Here is a 12,696-nt window from a genome sequence, read left to right as displayed (position 1 = left end):
AGCTGAGTGGCAGAGCACCTGCTTTGTATGCAGGGTTCAAGCCCTGGTATCTTTAGCTTAAGGAGCAGTGGATAGCAGGTGATGAGAAAGGCCTCTGCCTGTCAAAAGTAGACAATACTGGGCAAAATGCAAAAACCACTCTGGTAAACGGCAGCTTCCTGTGTTCTGTGGGTAAATTGGTCTGAACCTCCCTGAGGAAGGCAACAATTCTCTTCCTGTAAGAGGTGAAAGATTCACCTCCCGCGCCTTTGCACCCTTTGAAACTCCTTGCAAACCCCAAACCATGGGTGCATTTTTTAAAACGGAAGGCTGAGAACCTTTAAAAATCCCCCTCTCAATCGCTCATGGAAAAGCATGATGTAGGTCACAGCTGTCTGGCCACATATTCCGTTATGTAACAGGCAGTCTGTAGTTCCTTTTGGTTTTCCCATGATGCACTGCTTTGGCCAAGTCAAGTGGGAGGGAGCAGACAGCGAATGCGCTCGTTCAACCGTCTGTAATACATTCGCTTGCCTTTTAATGCAGTGCATTATTCACATCCGAGTTTTTCTCCCTGCCCCTCTACATACTGTGAGGGGGTGGGCCTGGCCCTTCAGGAATAAACCCCTTTTTTTCTTAGTCTCTAAAAGACCCACCTTTAAACCTCCATCTGTAACAAAGGATCCATATTTAATTTCTTACTGTAGATCTATGACGTCTTTCTCCCTCTTTCCTATTCTCTCAAAACAAGTGTGGGGAATCTTTTTTGGCCCATGGGCCACATTCTCTCCTGGGCAAGCTCCCGAGGGCCACATGCTGGTGGTGGGTGGGGCCGGAGGCAGAAGTGGGCAGAGCAACAAATGCAAATTTTAACTTTTGTACAGTACCTGCATATACCCCTCTACATCTTCCATCTGGACAAGTGAGAGGCTTCATCAGATTTCTAGGACACAATCTGGGGTGTATAGCAGGTCCGAGGAGGGGTGTAGCCTGGGGAGACTTCGGAGGGCAGACATTTGTTCTCTGAGCTGAAAGTTCCCCATCCTTGTCTTAACCACTGGTCCAGCCCCTCTAGGTCAGGCTGGTACCCATGTGAGGGTCCTAACCCCACACTGAAGATCAATGCTGTAAGGCAGATGCAGGGAACATCTGGCCCTCCAGGTGTTGCTGAATAACAGCCATGCTTCCCATGCTTGCTGGGGCTGGAGGAGTTGTACTTCAGCAGCACCTAGAGGTCCAAAAGGTTTGCCATACCTGCTTTAAGGTAGCAACTGGCAGGAGTGTGCATGTAACTCTAGCAGCTTAGGAAGATGCTAAGAGGAGCACCTGCATGCTCTGCCGTGACAAGGTGGCTTCTGACTTCACAAACTGAGCAGCTGAGTTGTTGATACTCTAGAACAGGCACCCCCAAACTTTGCCCTCCAGATGTTTTGGGACTACAACTCCCATCATCCCTGACCACCGGTCCTGTTAACTAGGGATGATGGGAGTTGTAGTCCCAAAACATCTGGAGGACCGAGTTTGGGGGTGCTTGCTCTAGAAACTGGCAATTTCCCCTTTTCTCCGTTGGGCCTCATCATGATCTTTCAGCTATATCGCTTAATGTATGTCGTCTTTCAGGTGGTTCATCAAACAAGTGGGGAGGTTCTGGGCTGCAGGATCATCCCCTGCTGACGGGTGGGCAGGTGACACCAGCTCAACTGCCACCATGTGTGGCTGTTAATCTCCTGTGAAGAAAAGACCCAATTCTCTTCCAGTGTCAAAATAATAATTCCCTGCTGCATCCCCTGGAGGGCAATCTTAACATGCCCAGGCAGAAAGCTTCCTATGACAAGCTAAGGCAATATTAGACCCAAGCAATGAGGTCAGCTCTTCAGCTTCCTTCCTGCATGGCCATCCTGGTTTAAATCCATTTCTGGGCTTTGAATGAGGATCAGATCAAGGGGTGAATTGGGGCAGGGGGCTGCAACCCTGGTAGTGGCCCCCTGAAACTAGAATGAAGCAAGTTGGGCAATAACTGGGTTGACCAGGAGGAGAGAATGAAACTAGCATGGCTAAAGAGGCACTGGGAACACACCGTCTGTGAAAGAACAAGGAAAGTTGGCGCTGAGCTTTCTAATGTGAGCCACCCAGCCGGCGCATGCATAGGAAACCTAAAGGATGCTGCTTGTGCCGCAGAGTGCATGCCAGGGTCTCTCTCCAACCTTGTTTCTTTTCTGTGCGTTCCTGGAGTCCTCTTTGGCCCGTGCAGCTGCCGCTTGGCAGCCCAAGTGTCAAGGTTCCGGATTTGGTTTGGTCTCTTCACTCATTTGCCGGGCGCTGTAATAGGAGAGGCTTAATCCCATAATGGCCAGCAGTAAAGCCAGGTGATTCAGCAGCCGGTCTTGAGGTTCCGACTCCAGTCCACTGGCCAGTTGCATCTGTAGGGATGGAAAAGTTGAGGTGTAAACCTTTAGAACTGGGGTGGAGAACCTCCTTATGCAGTGTCAAAGCCACTTGACCCATCTTGACGGGCAGTGGCTCTCCAGAGTTGTTGGGCATCAAAAGCGGTGCCCTCGTGTCTGCTTGCAGACTTCCTGATGGCATCTGGTTGGCCACTGTAAGAACAGGATACTGAACTAGGCGAACCTTCGGTCTCATCTAATGGGTTCATCTATTTTTTTTTAAATTTAAAAATTATACTTTATTGATCTTTTAAAAAATTTACAAGTCCTTAAATCTTATGTCTCATACATATCAAGTCCATTCATACAAAACATAAAAATTAACTAAATCAGGTAAATCATATAAACCATTTAACTCATACATATCTAATCCGTTCATACAAACATAAAGATTTGTTAAAACTCAAAGTAAGTCTTATAAATCATATCCAACTTTCCAACATAATATAACTAATAATTACAAAATCATAATACTTAAATTATATAAAGGGAAAAAAAGAGAAAAAGAAAACAGTTAGAAGTCCAAACAAAAAAGAAAAGAACAACAGGTCCACAACATAAGAATAAAAAGGTAAGTGGAAAACAGATAAAAATTTCCTTCCTACTATTTACAACACGCTTCCCTTTATCTAATCGCTTTTTCTGCTATTTCTCTTTATTTTCTTTGTTGGTTTTTTTCTATTGTCTGGTCATTTTTCCTCTCCTTTTATATCTCTATTCTAGACACGTTACTATATTATTTTCTATATTCTCTTTTTCCAGTTAATTTTGTACATATTTCCATTCTTCTATTATTTTGCGCTTAGGTATGTTTCTTACTATCGCCGTTAGTTTCGCCAATTTTAAATACTCTATTAATTTTTCTTGCCATTCTTGGACTGTCGGTACCTTTTCTTCTTTCCAATTTGAGGCAATCAATATCCTTGCTGCCACACAGGCGTATAGTAAAATGTTTATTCTGTCTGTAGATAGAATTCTTATTCTATCTACTGGGACCATACTTAAAAGGAATAATTCTGGCTTTTTTCAAATGTATGTTTTATCATCTTTTTTAATTTTTCATATACTTCATTCCAGAATTTTGCCACCTTGGGGCATGTCTACCAACAATGGTAATAAGACCCCGTCTTTTCCTTGCACTTCCAACATTTACTATCCCCTGATCTGTCAAATTTGGCAATCCTCTCCGGGGTTATATGCCATCTGTAAAACATTTTTAAAATGTTTTCCTTAATTGTTACACAGGCTGTAAATTTTGTGTCTAATTTCCATAATTTATCCCACTGGTTTACTGAGATTGGTCTTCCAATATCTGTTGCCCAATTTATCATTACCTTTTTAGTTAATTCGTCTTTTAATTCCCAATCTAGTAAAAATGTGTACATTTTTCCCAATAATTTCTTGTCATTATTTATTATTACTTCTTGCAATTTAGATTCCTTTTTAGGGAAGCCAATTTTTATATGTGTTTTAAATAAACTTTGTATCTGGTTATAATGTAACCAGCTTGAGCAATATGTTTTTATTTCTTCATATGGTTTCAGATTCAGACTATCCCCTTCCTTTATTATCCGATCTAATGGGTTCATCTAATGGGTTCTTCTAATGCTGCAGGACTCCCAAATTCCTTCAGGATGACCAGTAATCAGGGATGATGGGAAATGTAGCCACCATTTTGAGAGCCATGACTTCCCCATTGCTGCCTTAGAATGTCAAAAGCAAACCCAGCATTTGTATAGGGCAAATCGGTCAATTTCATACTATGAATTATACCCCAACACCAAAATACGAAACCATATTACAAATTACATTTTTAGGCAGCGGGAGAGAGGTTTTTCCGTTTTTTTGTTTTTGTTTTAACCCTCTACCTTTTTTAATGATTGATAATAATAATTTATTATTTATACTCTGCCCATCTGGCTGGGCCTCCCCAGCCACTCTGGGCGGCTCCCAACAGAATATTAAAAACACAGTAAAACATCAAACATTAAAAACTTTCCTAAACAGGGCTGCCTTCAGATGTTTTCTAAAAGTCAGGTAGTTGTTTATTTCCTTGACATCTGATGGGAGAAACCTCTCCAGTAGCTAACAATTGCTAAATCCCTTTTCAAGAACGAGCGTTTCTCTGTTTACTTTTACACCGTATTTTGGCAAACTAGACCATACCTTCTGCATTGTGCACCACCGGTTTAGACTTAAGACACACCCTGTCTTGACATCCTAGCAAACAGAGAACTTTGCTGACGAGTTTGCCTCAGGGATTGTCATCTTGGTTAGTTGTACATCATTAAATTTGAAGTAGCTGATATTACACAGGCTGCTGGAGCAATTTTGTGTTAATTAAGTGATTAGAGCTGTTTCCTTATATGACACTCGGGGGAGAAATAGGGTTGCATGTTTAATTTTGCAATGGACCTTGCCTGCAGGTCAAGCAAATCAGCCACGGTTGGCAGCCAGGTAGGTGGTGGAGGAGAGTGCATACACATTGTGAGTTCATGCGCATGCGTGCTACAGCCAAGAACACCAGAAATTTACAGCATGATCCTTTATAGGTAAAGGTAATGGGACCCCTGCAAGTCCCAGTGTGGCTTATTCCTAGGGGAGTGGTTATAGGATTGCAAGCTGAATTTATAGAAACCTGAGGGAGGGAGGCAGAGATGAAATCTGAAAGCTACCTGGCATGTTTGGGAGAGAGGGGTGGCGGTAGTGAGAGGGTGTGTGTTTGTGTGTGTTTGCACTAATAACGCTTTAAAAAGGTATTCCCAGCAGTTCCTCAAATGTCTCTCGTGTACCAGGGACAGGTACCAAGTGTAGGAATAGCCAGTGGATCTATTCCTTTTTGATGATGCTGAAAATCCCATTTGGGTACCCTAGAGTATGGTTAAACTAAGTGCAGTCTCCAGCGCTGCAGGGCTTTGCATGAACCAGCCAGCATCTCACGTGGCAGAGCCATACGCAGCATCCTCCCCTCTCCTCCCCTGCCCAGAAACACACAGCTCTGTTCAGCAGGCAGTGTGATCTAAGAGATGCATGTTGCTAGCCAGCTCTTGTTCATGTGAGTTTGGAGTGTTAAACTGACAACCTGGTTTGAAGGCAGGTGTGAAGGTGTGTTTTAGAGAGAGTGCAAAGTTAATATTCAGGCTTAAAAAACAACAACAATGGAAGCTGGATGTCAGAAGATGTGCAAGTGGGATTTAGGCTAAGGAAGGCCAATTTCTTAATGGGGGTGGAGAATAATGCTGCTTCCCCATTCACCCATCCCACATGCTGATGTAGGAAGCCACCTTAAAGGTAAAGGGACCCCTGACCATTAGGTCCAGTTGCGGACGACTCTGGGGTTGCGGCGCTCATCTCGCTTTATTGGCCGAGGGAGCTGGCGTACAGCTTCCGGGGCATGTGGCCAGTATGATTAAGCTGCTTCTGGTGAACCAGAGCAGCGCACGGAAATGCCGTTTACCTTCCCGTTGGAGTGGTACCTGTTTATCTACTTGCACTTTGTGCTTTCGAACTGCTAGGTTGGCAGGAGCTGGGCCCGAACAATGGGAGCTCACCCCGTCGCGGGGATTCGAACCGCCAACCTTCTGATCGGCAAGCCCTACTAGGCTCTGTGGTTTAACCCACAGTGCCACCCGCGTCCCACAGGAAGACACCTTACATTGTTTCAAATCATTGGTCCATCTAGATCAGTATTGTCTACACTAACTGGCAGCATCTCTCCAGGATTTCAAACAGGGTCTTTCCCAGGCCTACCTGGGGATCAAACCTGGGACCTTCAGTGGGCAAATCATGCATTCAACTGCTGAACTAGTGCCCCCTCCCCTAAACAGAGTCAGACCATTGGTCCACCTAGCTGAGCCTTTCCCAGTCCTGCTTGGAGACACCAGGGATCAAGCCTGGCACCTTCTGCTTGAAAAACAAATGTTCTGTGGCTGAGCTTTGGCTCTTACCTCTCTTGTTCCCCAAGGAAAAGTAGCTGGGAGGTAACTGGTTTGGTACAATAAAACAGAACAGACAGAGGTGATAAGGTTAAGCAAGATGTTCCCCAGCTTAAAGTGGCAGCAGCCTATGGTCACTTTTTGTCAACTGCAAAACTAAAATGATCCTCACTGTTGATACGCATCTGTTGCTGTGTCACAAGTTCCATTGCAATCAATGAATTTCTGGTAAAGACAGAGATAAGTTCTAGCTCCGAGAGCTGCAACCCTTCTAACTTTATTATTATTATTATTATTTATTTATTTATTTATACCCCGCCCATCTGGCTGGGTTTCCCCGGCCACTCTGGGCGGCTTCCAACAAATATAAAAATACATTAAAATATCACAGATTAAAAACTTCCCTAAACAGGGCTGCATCTTTACGTGAAAGTAAGCCCCACTGAACCTCAGTGTTAAGTGTTCCTTGGCTACTCTGTGGATGGATCATGGCAAGTTTTCAATTAATGCATCAATTGAAAAACTCAAGGCTCTCCTAAGGTTTAGTTGCGGCACACCTTGAAATTGCTAGAAACTGGAAAGTGGAGAAACCACTTATCGACAAAAACTTGGCTTGATAGAGCACTTGGCACTTGGTGAAAAGAAGACCCAAGAGTGCAACAAGTGTGGGGCAGGGTTAGCATTAACTGACAAGCCATGGCTGTTAGCAATGTTGTTTGACTCCAAATCCCATCAACTCCAATCAACGAGGCCAATGGTCAGCGATGATGGGAGCTGTAGTCCAGCAACAGCCGCAAGGCCACAGGTTCTCCACCTGAGATCTAAAGACTTTCCCATTATTATTATTATTATTATTATTATTATTATTATTATTAGCCCACCCTTCACCATAAGGACCCAGGGCAGGTTATATCAATTTAAAACACAACGTTAATAAAATAATTGAAACTTAAAATCACAAAATACAATCACAAAAATATAGGGTGGGTCCTGCAAATATACATCACGGGTGTCAAAAGGGCAGGGTAACAATTCATTCAGAGTCTAAAATTACCTAACCGCACTACTGAATATACTACTTTGGAACTGATTCTGCTCAAGATCACAGACTTTAAAATATTCTAACACTCAGCAACGTAAGAAGTATTGAGCTTACTTGTAGGAGGCGGAAGTACCCTGGGGTTAAACACTTCAGACGGAAGATCATAGCCCAGAGCAAGTGAGAGAAAGGATAGGTTGCTGTCACCTTTCTCCCCTCTGATTCCCCCCTCGTGGCTTTGTCCAGTTATTTTAGGCTGATTCAGGCTGCGGGAGGAAGGGGAAAGAGCTCGTTAGAACATGGTGACCAAGAACGGGCAGAGGAAGAGGAGGAGGTTGCAGCAAACACTCCCTGAAATTTGGCAGTGGAACTGTCTATAGATCTTGTCTATGGGTAGCCCAGTTGGCAATCAATGAATTATCTTTGTGGAGTGCCCACCATTGCTAAGGGCTAACTGCATGAACTGTTTTAGAGTTAAGTAAATACAATTCACATTTCAGCCACATCAGTCGCCTACTCCCTGGGTCACAGCGGCGCACGGTGGAACGTCGTCCTACATTCCCCCATTGCTCCCAACCATATTCCCCATTCTTCAGCCTGCCCTGCTCTCATCCTGTTCATTTTTTACTCAGATGCAAGGGCGATATTCATAAGCATTCATCCCACCACTCACCAGCTTCTAGATCCCGTTCCTTGTGTGTCGCGTTCCAGCAGTACAGTCGGGCAAGTGTGTTATGGGAGCGCTTAAATATTGCCCTCCTCCCATCGCTGCCCGATGACGATCGCTTCCACAGCCAGCCTCAGGAGCAGCTGTCACAAGAGATCAGTGCCTGCTGCTCTGCCGACCGCACACCATCCACGTGTGAAGAGGAGTCGGCTTTGGTTGCGGAAAGAAAACTTGTGAGGGCTTTGTGCTGCTCACACCATCCAAGGAGAACCAAGTTCCACCCCAATGCAGAAAAAATTTCAAAGCTGGCATTTGTGTTTTCCTCTTCTAATTTTATTATTTTCAAAATCATGTGCATATTTGTCTGGGAAACAAAGATAACCCAACAAACCCAATGGAGTTTTCCCTGGAGAACCTCCTAAAGCACATTATGAAAGTCAGCATTCCCATACATACACCAGGATTTATAACAGTATACAACTGTAAAACATGCTCTTAAGTGATCTACAAGTTAGCAGAAACCTTTGGAACTGGTCTTTGGTTTTCCAAACAAAATAAAGCAGGAAAGATGTCTTTGTGCTTCGTTCCTCTTGCCAGTCTCAGCTGGTGCGGCTACAATACTATTCCATAACGGCAATACGCCTTATGCCAAGTATTCAAAGTCTGCATCTTTTAAGTCTTTCCAAAATGTGGCTATAACCATACAACACAGGCTTTTGTACCTGTAGGCCTTACCAACAAAGGGTGCTTTCACAAAGTTGCCACCTAAAGCAGATGCATTCTGGGAAAGGTCAGCGAGTGTAAAGATGGAGAAGTGACCTAAAGATGCATCCATCGTCCTCTGAAATGTATTTTTTCATTCCAACTTTTTTTTTTAACTGAATGTTTAAAATGTTAAAATGTTAAAAAGAGTCTCGCAGAATCAGGCCAAAGGCTCATCTAGTCTGGCATCTTGTTCTCACAGAGGCCAACCAAATGCCTATGGCAGCGTTTCTCAACCGGTGTGCCGCGACGTGCGGCGACGAGAAGGGCGATTTTGCAGCTGCAAACTCCACCTCCCTGGGCGTCCTATTTCTTCGCCCCTTCTAGTTTCCACAGACCAATCAGCTTTCATTACAGTATTTCCATTTTCCCCATGCCTCACGTGACAGGATCATCCCAGAATCCTTTAGCCAAGATGGCAGCCCCCAGCAGCTAATAGTGCCGCACGTGTGTCTCTTTTTTGGAAAATCGAGCGGACTTCAAGTAGCTACTTTTAAAATATTCAATCTCCATCATTCAAAAGGTAGTTTGTTGCTAATTCACGGAGGCATGAAGTCCAAATCGTCCTCTCACAAGTCCGAGAACACGCACAGGGTAAGATACGGGACGGTGGGGTCGGGTGGGGTGGATCAGAAACCCGGATCTTTTAAGAACTCGGCAGCGCTGACCCGCCGGAAAGCAATATTTGGCAAGTGTTTCTTACAGTCATAATTATAATATAGGGCAGCACAGAGTTAATTTTTTAAACTTTTTAAATGGTGGTGTGCCTCGTGATTTTTTTCACAGAACAAGTGTGCCGTGGCCCAAAAAAGGTTGAGAAACACTGGCCTATGGGAAGATGCTCCTTGGGGTATTGCGGTCCTGAGCTATTTAAGGCTTTATACTGTAGGTCAAAACTAGCATTTTGAACAGTGTTGGGTTTAGGGTGGTTTGGGCGGTTCCCCTGCACAGGACGCCGTGCAGAGGAGCGCAAAACAACAACAACAAAACAACAACAACAACCTACACTTATACAGGTACCTGCTGAGAAGATGCATAAAAAAGCAACTGTACCAAAAGAAATTGTTGTGAAAGAAATATGGGAAGGGGGTGCCAAATTTTGACCTCACTCATGGTGCCATAATCATATTACCAGAGTCTGTCTGGAAACTAATGGGAAGCCAGTGCAGTCGGGTCAAGATCCGTGCAATATGCTCATAATGCCTTGCCCCAGTGAGCAACCTGACTACCAATTTCTGCTCCAGCCAAAGTTTCTGAACCATCCTTAAAGGCAGGCCTACATATAACATGAGGCAGCAATGTAACCTAGAGGCTGCCAGGGCATAGCCAACAAGTGATGAATGTTCCTGTCCTGTCCATAACTACCCCTTCAAAAAAATGCAGAATTTTATTCATTGCAAGTGGCACGAGTTTTGGAGTGATAGTTCATCAGCATCAAATATTTGGCCAGTTATGCCTAGGCCCTACACTGTGAAATATTATTTTGAAACAACTCCAGTCTACATACAGAATGGAAACCCACCAGCTCCAATCAATGGACCAGCTGCAGATTACTTTGAGCCACACAGTTGCCTGAAATAAATCACAGGAGATTATCTTGATGCTCTGCTTCCTGTTAATCTGCTGGCCCCTGGTTATCTTCCCCAAATAAGGTGGGGCAAAAGAGAATTACTGTGGAATGATCTTGGAAGCATGGAGGCAACATCTGCCTTCTGTTACATTTACCCCCACTTCTCTGGGCAGTGAGCACCTAGTGTAGCAGTGATAGTGTTTAACTGCCTTTGGATGAGAGCTCTGAGGCAACCTCTGGTCTCTTTGGCAATATTTGTTTCATGCATCAATGTACTGTACAAGCAGAAGCACTGAAAGTGATCCCTAAAAAACAGGCTGCAGATCTGCTCCACATCAAATTTGACTGATTGATTTGACACTAGTCCATCAGGGCAAATGGGGCACTTCCCCACCAACCTGTCAGCCCTTAGCCAGCCCCCACCTGTCTGCCTTCTTAAAACTGGTCTAGAAGGTGCCCATTGGCTAATCAGCTTGCTCTGCCTTAGATGCAGTGTTGTCCTTGTTGTTTAGTCGTTTAGTCGTGTCCGACTCTTCGTGACCCCATGGACCATAGCACGCCAGGCACTCGTGTCTTCCACTGCCTCCCGCAGTTTGGTCAAACTCATGTTCGTAGCTTCGAGAACACTGGGCCAAAGCCAAAAGGTCGCTCAGTTGCGGATATGCCTGGAAGCGAAAGGAAAGTCCGATGCTGTAAAGAAAAATATTGCATAGGAACCTGGAATGTAAGAACCATGGTTGGAGGTAAGCTGGATGTGGTCAAAAATGAGATGGCAAGAATAAATGTTGACATCCTGGGCATCAGTTGTCCTTGTAGAACTCAGCAAAGAAGAGGATAAGGGAAAAACTACAAGTAGATGGCTCTGCTTGTCACTGGCTCTGGCTCCACCTAATGTTTGTCTCCTTGCCTTCTACCCTGCCAGATCTAACAGTCACTAGCCATCACTGCCTGATGCTGCTCGACTCCGATTCCTATCAGCCTCAGCCAGATTGTGGGAGTTGTGGTCTAACAACACCTGGTAGGTCATAGGTGCCCTTCCCCTGATTTCCTGCCTTTTGTGAAAAATTCCAGGGCTGTTTGCAAAATGTCAAAACCAGAAAAATACAGTGTATGTGTGTGTGTTGTTTTTATCAGATTTCTCCAAACAGGACTATCAGTGTATGCTGCACCAAGGCAAATATGTGGGCAGCTTCCTGAAAGTTGACAAATGAATGCTGATAGCCGATTCTGGCGCTTTGTCTTCTTGGGACTCTAACAAGGCAAGATGGTTGTCAGAAGAGATTACTCATCCGGATACCCATCCATGCCAGCCAGGGGGAAGAGAACAAAGAAATTGGTGTGAAAACAAAGAACAATAGGCTACAGCTTGGAGAAGGACACAGAACTGAGGTTTAGGCTCAGAATTGTGGGGGTGCTAGTGGTTCCCTAGAGACGCTATGAAGGAGCACCAGGAAAAGGCTGTAGCTCAGTGGTCCCAGGTTCAATCCTGGTATCACCAGGTAGGGCTGAAAAATACTCTGTGCCTCAAACCCTGGAGAGTCCGTGCCTGTCAGTGTAGGCAATACTGAACTACATGGACCACTGATCTGAGTCAGTATAAGGTCAGCTTCTCCTATGAATTTGTTTTCTGTCTCTTGGAATCTGCAAGCTTCATCTTTAGCTGTGCTCCACCTGTATATTTGTAAATAAACACAAATATTGCAGAATGCTGATAAGATTGCAGCGACCTCCTGGCAAAGGAAACCAGCTTCCTCCTGAAACTTCTCACTGTTTGCAGAACTTGGCTTTTGTGTTTCACACTGGTGTTAGCTGTGGGATTGCATTCCTCCAAAGTGGAACTGTAAGGTGGTGTGATGAACAGCAATGCTGCTCATGCAATTTGATGTTGGAGCCCTTGCAAAGAAGTTTGAAGAGTCTCAGAAGACATTTTGAATCCAATAGAGTATACAAAATTCTCTGAGAAAGGTACTTCACCTTCAGCCAGTTCACAATTCTCTGCCTTGACCTGCATTCAAAAAATTATAATAATTCAAAAATGACCATTCTGTTTCCAATGGATATTGATTCAGTTTGCATTTAAATTGTACGCTTCCCAAAACAACATGAGAACCAAAACACAGTCATCCTTTGAACTTCACACTTATTGTGTGATGCAGTTCTCCATGCAATGTTAACAAAGATGTACATATTAAGGGGGAATGTGCTCATAATTCTTTGAGGGAAAGAATGTGCTTTGAAGGCATACCGTGTACACAGCCTTAGTGCAAAAAAAATAAAATGTAGCAATGTGGTCACCAACT

This window comes from Zootoca vivipara, chromosome 6 (assembly GCF_963506605.1).
Source record: "Zootoca vivipara chromosome 6, rZooViv1.1, whole genome shotgun sequence".
Taxonomy (NCBI): domain Eukaryota; kingdom Metazoa; phylum Chordata; class Lepidosauria; order Squamata; family Lacertidae; genus Zootoca; species Zootoca vivipara.
Note: the sequence above shows the minus strand (reverse complement) of the source record.